This window comes from Mastomys coucha, unplaced genomic scaffold (assembly GCF_008632895.1).
Source record: "Mastomys coucha isolate ucsf_1 unplaced genomic scaffold, UCSF_Mcou_1 pScaffold3, whole genome shotgun sequence".
Lineage (NCBI taxonomy): Eukaryota > Metazoa > Chordata > Mammalia > Rodentia > Muridae > Mastomys > Mastomys coucha.
The window spans coordinates 193,673-200,234 of record NW_022196909.1 but is presented as its reverse complement, the minus strand read 5'-3'; the positions used below and the strand labels follow the sequence as shown (position 1 = coordinate 200,234).

At 41.4% G+C, this 6,562-nt stretch overlaps 1 long non-coding RNA gene across 1 annotated transcript; it reads right to left on the bottom strand.

Annotated features, from left to right (window-relative positions):
• Positions 1–288: 288 nt before the first annotated feature.
• Positions 289–5,538, bottom strand: LOC116074904. The gene is made up of 3 exons (XR_004112337.1): positions 5,290–5,538; positions 632–742; positions 289–546 (listed from the first exon to the last, which is right to left on the bottom strand). It is a non-coding gene; the product is annotated as an uncharacterized LOC116074904 (long non-coding RNA).
• Between the last annotated feature and the right edge of the window lie 1,024 nt (positions 5,539–6,562).

Sequence of the window (6,562 nt, the reverse complement as noted above, 5' to 3'; positions counted from 1 at the left end):
AAAGCCAAAGACTCTTTATAATGGCAGTTAATATTTCCACAAGTATTTTGGAGGGGATAGTCAAACCACACCACTCCATATTCCATATCCACACTGTAGGAAGGGTGGGATATTGCTCTAACTGGAATTCGCTGTAAGCAATGGGGAGACAGTAGGACTTTTCTCTTTAAATGAAAAGACATTCATTATAGAAAGACAGTTACTGCTTCCATGTAGATGGACCCATGGAGAGGATTAGAGGCTATTTCCATAGTTTAGGTAGGAGACCATTGGCTCCTTGGCAGCTCAGAGGCAAAGCATGTGACTGAAGGCGTATGTGCATGTGTGGAGTGGTGCCCAGACAAGGGGTGAATCAAGATCAGTCATGATGTCTGTCATATAAGAATACAACTTCCTGTGAGTTTATGCTTCACTTACCTGGCCATCCTCTAACCCTTTGCCCAGATTGTCCTGTTATTTCTTCTCAGGCCTCCTTTTCCAGAGATTAAACTCAGATCAGCATGGCTGGAGTGTTGGGTGGGTAGTGGAGAGCAAAGGAAAAAGACCCTGGAAATGGAGAGATAGACCAGGCTAATTTTAAAAAGAAACAATACAAGGGCTGAAAGATGGCTCAGTGGTTAAGAACACTCACTTGGTGCTCTTGTAGAGGACCCAGATTCAGTTCTCAGCAGTCAGAAGGTTCACAACAGTCTCAACACCAGTTCTGGGAGATCCAGCTTCCCCATCTGGCTTCTGTGGGCACCTGGTACACATACTCATAAAGTAAAAATAAATGAAGGAGTATAGATAACAAGACTGCCGTTCCCCAGCATTCCTTCAGAGATGGGCGGGGCATGAGGAGGGGTTGTCTCTGTGATTGACATCCCAGTGTTTTCAGTGGTAAGGCCCAAAATGAAAGCACTCATGATTTGGAATGGGCTCTTGAGGTTTTGAATCAAGGTATCTTGGCTTGATGCAAGAGATTCCAAAAACATTGCAGCCAAGCCTGGTGCATTCCAAATTAAACAGTGAGTGGTAGTTTAGCTTATAGGGAGCATTTTCTTAACAAAAGTTTGAAACGCCTTGGGCACCTTGGTTTTCTTCCAAAGAAATCAGAATAGTAGGATATAAGAAATAAGTTTTTGTGAAGAGGGACATCTTGTGTTCTCTCTGCTACCTTTCAGTCTCTGTTGCTCACCACTCTTGGTTCAGAGTTAGGACCTTCACCACACCACACTCTGAGGAATATATCTTACTGACAGAAGAATAAACTCACATCATTTATTGGAATTCTGAGAACCTCTTTTTTTCCAAGACAGAGTTTTTCTGTGGAACACTGGCTGTCCTGGAATTTAGACCAGGCTAGCCTTAACTCAGAGATGCACCAGCCTCTCCCTCCCACTTTAATCCAGCTAGGATTAAAGGTGTGTGCCCCACTGCCCAGCTGAGAATTCTTGTAGAATTTTTAAAATCAAAGTTGCAGTTTTCACCGAACGATCAAATTAAAATTGATAATTGCCCTTGTGTGGCTCACTTAGGAAACTCATAGAAATCTTTTATAATTCCATCTGTCTGTCTGTCTGTCTGCACATACAATGACCCACATATATGTGTGGGTAGGAAGACAGCTAGAAGGTATTAAATTTCTGCTCCCACCCTGTGGACTCCGCAGGCTCAGGTTATTGAGATTTCATCACTGTTCAAAGAGACCATAACAGTATCTGTCTTGTAAGAGACAGCGGTCCCTCAGAGAAGGAATGGGGGTTCTTACACAGTACCTGGACAGCATTACACTTTTTATTCAACCAATGTGGGATGACATGATAAAGGATCCACTGAGTGCATGGACTGTCGAAGAGCATAGTCTCAGAAAATTTTAGCATCAGTCTTGCTATAAACTAAGTGTGCCTCACACCCAAATTCCTATATTGGGGCTGCACCCTCAGTGTCATAGTGCTACGGAATGGTGCTTTGGGAAGATGATAAAGTCCTGAGAGTGGATCAGTCCTCTTGTGTAGAAGTTAGCAGTCTTAAAAGAGACCACAGAGGGCTGGTGAGATGGCTCAGCGGGTAAGAGCACCGACTGCTCTTCAGAAGGTCACGAGTTCAAATCCCAGCAACCACATGGTTCACAACCACCCATAATGAGTTCTGACACCCTCTTCTGGTGCATCTGAAGACAGCTACAGTGTACTTACATATAATAAATAAATTAAAAAAAAAAAAAAAGAAAGACCGCAGACAGGTCCCTTGTCTCTTCTATGAGAGTTGACAGTGGAGAGATCCACTTAGGAACCATCACACTGGCTCCAAAGCTGCCATTTCCTTTATCCTGAGCTTTGCAGTTTCTAGAACTCAGGAATACATAGTTCTTGTTTAAGATTCAAATTTTTGTTAGAATGGCTGAATCAACTATACACTGAATTTCTTGTAATAAACATCAACCAGCCACAGAGTGACCCCAAGAAGTATCCAATTAAATCCTGAAGCTGTTTCTACATGATCATCTCTGAGCCACAGGGCAAACCCTGAAATCCTACATGACATTGTGTAAGTGAAAGACGGATGTTAACAAGGGCACAGGCAGATGCTGCAATGCTGTCACACGTGGGCTGCTGCTGAGTGGACAAGAATGCCCAGGTGCCAAAGCACAATCTAAAATAACATATGATCCATGTGACGTGTTGGAAGCCATGGATAATCCACCCATGGCTGCCAAATGCCAGCTGCTGCAAGGGCAAATACCTCTGGGGTTCAAGACTTGTGCAATCCCAAAAACAGGACCAGCCAGTGCCCCAGACTCCTGGAGACCACGGAACAATGCTCTGTGGGTATGGAGATGTGGGAAGCCATGTGGTAGGCAGGGTTGGTTGTTCAGCTGGCCTTTCAGCCACACCTACGAGAGCTCACCTTTCCTGAACAGGCCTGTGGCAAGAAGTTACCACGTGTGTGTTTCTGCAGCTAAGTGGCATTTCTGTGTTGCCCATGGGTTTAAGAAGCCTATTCCTCTAGTGAGAGGATCTTTGTAAACTCACTACTGAGAAGTCATTTCTTATTTCTAAAAATTAATTTAGATGCCAGAGGAAATAGTAATAAATAAAAGAATATTTGATAACTCGGCAAAATGTTTTTAAAAAATCGTTTATGGAGTCCATACGCTAGGCTTATTTTTACAAAAATAGGCTAAAATCAGAAAAGATTCACTCAGTTCAGATTTGTATCATGATTATTTAAGCACTCTGGGTGACAATGGTAATAGCACTAATTTACTAAGGGCTGGTGGGGCTCAAGGACTGCTCCCTATAGCTCCTTGTTACAAACAGGGAGACAGGTTCAGAGACACACAGCCCGCAATGGCTACAGATCATGGTACGAGCCTCAAAATAAGCTCCAGCACTTGGACTTTAATTATTTGGAGTGCACAAAATACCAAATAATAACCAGTTAAAATATCGAGCTATATATAGTTATATGGGAAATGTGAACTCAATACTTCAACACTCTAAATTTTTAATGGTGGGAAAACAACATATAACTTTTTGGACAAAATAGATTATATCTTTATTAAAAATACTCTAAGGGAGTTTTCATGATTAGAAGTTAGTGCTACTATGTGCCATAATTTAGAACTCCACAGCACTGCCTGGGGGAAGTATAAAATGAAATACCGCCAGCTTAAAATATACTTCCTTTTTTTTTTTTTTGCATTCAATTAAGACTCACTTTGACCTCCATAAATACAAGCTAATGTCTGATCTGTCTCCATTATCTCTCCATTATCTTAATTTAATACATATTATCCTGTAGATATTGCCCTTAAATCATAAATGTATGTGGTTTTTTCAAGTGGTTGAGCTGAATGGAATCATTATAAAAATACAATGCTTTTAATTGGCTAATATTATATCATGAAGCCTATCTACCTATCTCCCAGGAAGACAAGATTTGACTGGGCTCTTAGTGGAAGGTGTGGAGATGCAACAGGCCATGAGTTTTCATATTCAGCACACCATGCAGACAGCTAAACATCTGTCATTCACTTCGTTTTGGTAAACACAGCATTATACATCAGGAAAAGTGTGGCCACAATTTGGTTTGATTTGCTAACTTTTTCTTTTGTTATATTTAATTTTTAGAGTTTTCCTTTGAATTTTTTCTACTTCTTGCAGGTTCAGGTATTTTTGGTTTTTGTTTTTGCTGCCCAAGGCCTTTCCTGGATCCTTCTTAAATTTCATCTTTTTAACTGACTCATGATAGTTGCACATTTGTATAGGGCATGGCGTGCTCTTGCTGTACATGTACACACTGTGTAATAGTGCTATCTAACCAATCATCATTTTCAGTATCTGAGACATTTATTGTTTCTTTGAGTTGGGAGCACCTAGTCCCCTCCTCTAGCATTTTAGAAATATACGTGAGATATTATTAACTTGAGCCACCCACAGCGCAGCAGAATGCGTGGCCTATCCAACTGCAGTTTGACACTCTACATTCTCCCTTCCTCGTCAGTTTCCACAGGTCAGCTTTTCAGCTTCCTCTTATTGGTGTATGTCTTTGGGTACCTGTCTTGTGCGCCTGTGCTGAGTCCTTTAAGTTAACTCCAGGAATACCTCTGTTGATGTAAAGAACAGGGTTTCATTCTTTTATGATTTTTCCCTTTAGTGAGCTGGAATTGTCTTGCAGAATGCTAGAATTGAAAGGTGTCATAGAAGATCTTGTCCAGCCTCCCCTCTTCAAGGCAGGGTTAGGTCTCCAAAGATTTTCTGCTTTATTTTTCTAACATTTGTTGAGGTAACTCTAGGTTGAATCCTCAAAATAGTCTAATAATAATAATAATAATAATAATAATAATAATAATATTTGAATAGTATTTTTTCCTAAATATGTTGACATCAGCACCCCCTAGCTCATCATGAAAAGAATAAAAAACCTGAACTGTCTCTATTTTGACATATATCCCGTCCCTTAGAGGATCCCATTTTAATTCTTACCGATACTGTAAGTGTGGGCTCCCTGGCACTACAAGCAGATAAAGGTCAACCACACACTTCCAGCATGAGGGCTCTAGACAGGAAGACCTCCCACTGCTGAGACATCAGAGGATCAGGGAGAAGAGGCCTAAGCTCTGCAAGCCAGGAAAATAAAAGGCAAAGCCCAAGGCAGAAGGGTGAAAAGGTCACAGTGAGCTACCGGCCTGTCACTCATTGGTAAATGGCTTGAGAGCCAAGAAGGCATCGCTGACTGGGAGTTCAAAGATGACCTGCCTGAAGGCGTGGCCTGGGCCACATGTCAAAGGGAAGGGTAACTTACCAGGTGAAGAACAGACGCCATCCACATTAGCAAGAACGCAAACAGAACACTGTGGTGTTGAAGAAGAACGTGAAGTCTACGGGATGATTGGTGCTGGAAACCAGGTGCCTGAGATGAGGGAGAGCATAGACATTGGACGTCGTAGACACTCCGTGCCAGAGTAGGACATATGGAGCGTGTCCTCCTGACAGCCGGAAGCTCGCCCGAGGCTTTCTAACTGGAAAGCAATGCCACTCACTGGCTTGCTTTCTCTCTCTTGCCCTGTAAAGTGAGCACTACAACCTGTATTGTGACAAAATGTTAAGACACAGAGCATAAAGCGCTGGTTTAAATCAATGCTCCGGTGATCTTCACAGCGGTTTGTAAATGTTAAAATGGCAGTACCCTTGCATTGTTTCCAATCATATCTTTCTTCAGGCTCCAAGGATGAAAAGAGCTCTTCTGATTCTTAATCATTGCCTTTGCTTTTCTTTATAGTTTTATCATAGTATAACACACCCATATATATATATATATATATATATATATATATATATATATATATATATATACACACACATATACTTTCAAAGTAGAATTTACTTCTTAGACTTTTAAAGCTGTTTATAAATGAAATCACACTAAATAGGTGGTGGTGGTACACACCTTTAATTCCAGTGCTCAGGAGGCAGAGCCAGGCAGATCTTTGAGTACAAGACCAGCCTGGGTCTTGGACAGTGAGTTCTAGGACAGCCAAAGCTACACAGAGGAACTTTGTTTTGAAAAAATATATACTAAATATATTTTGAAGATTTAATTTTATCACTCAACATCATATTTTATTTGTTTGTGAGGTGGGAGGAGTTGAGACAGGGTTTTCTGCCACCATCAGCTTCAACATTACATTTTAAAGATTTGTTTTGGAGCAGATCTTGGGCGAAAACTCCGTAGCCAGTCCCACAACACCCAGAGGAAGCTGTACTCCCAGGTGCTCTAACAAACCCAGCTTGACTCTGAGGACTTCTGACACAACCAGGATCACAGGAAGGACAGGCTCTAAGGGCAGGTAGCACTAGAAATAACCAGATGGTGGGGGGCAAGCGTAAGAAAATAAACAACACAAACCAAGGTTACTTGACATCATCAAAACCCAATTCTCAGAACACAGCAAGTCCTAGACACACCATTACACCAGAAAAGCAAGATTCATATATAAAATCACTTCCCATGGTGATGATACAGGACTTTAAGAAAGACATAAGTAGCACCCTCAAAGAAATACAGGAGAACACAG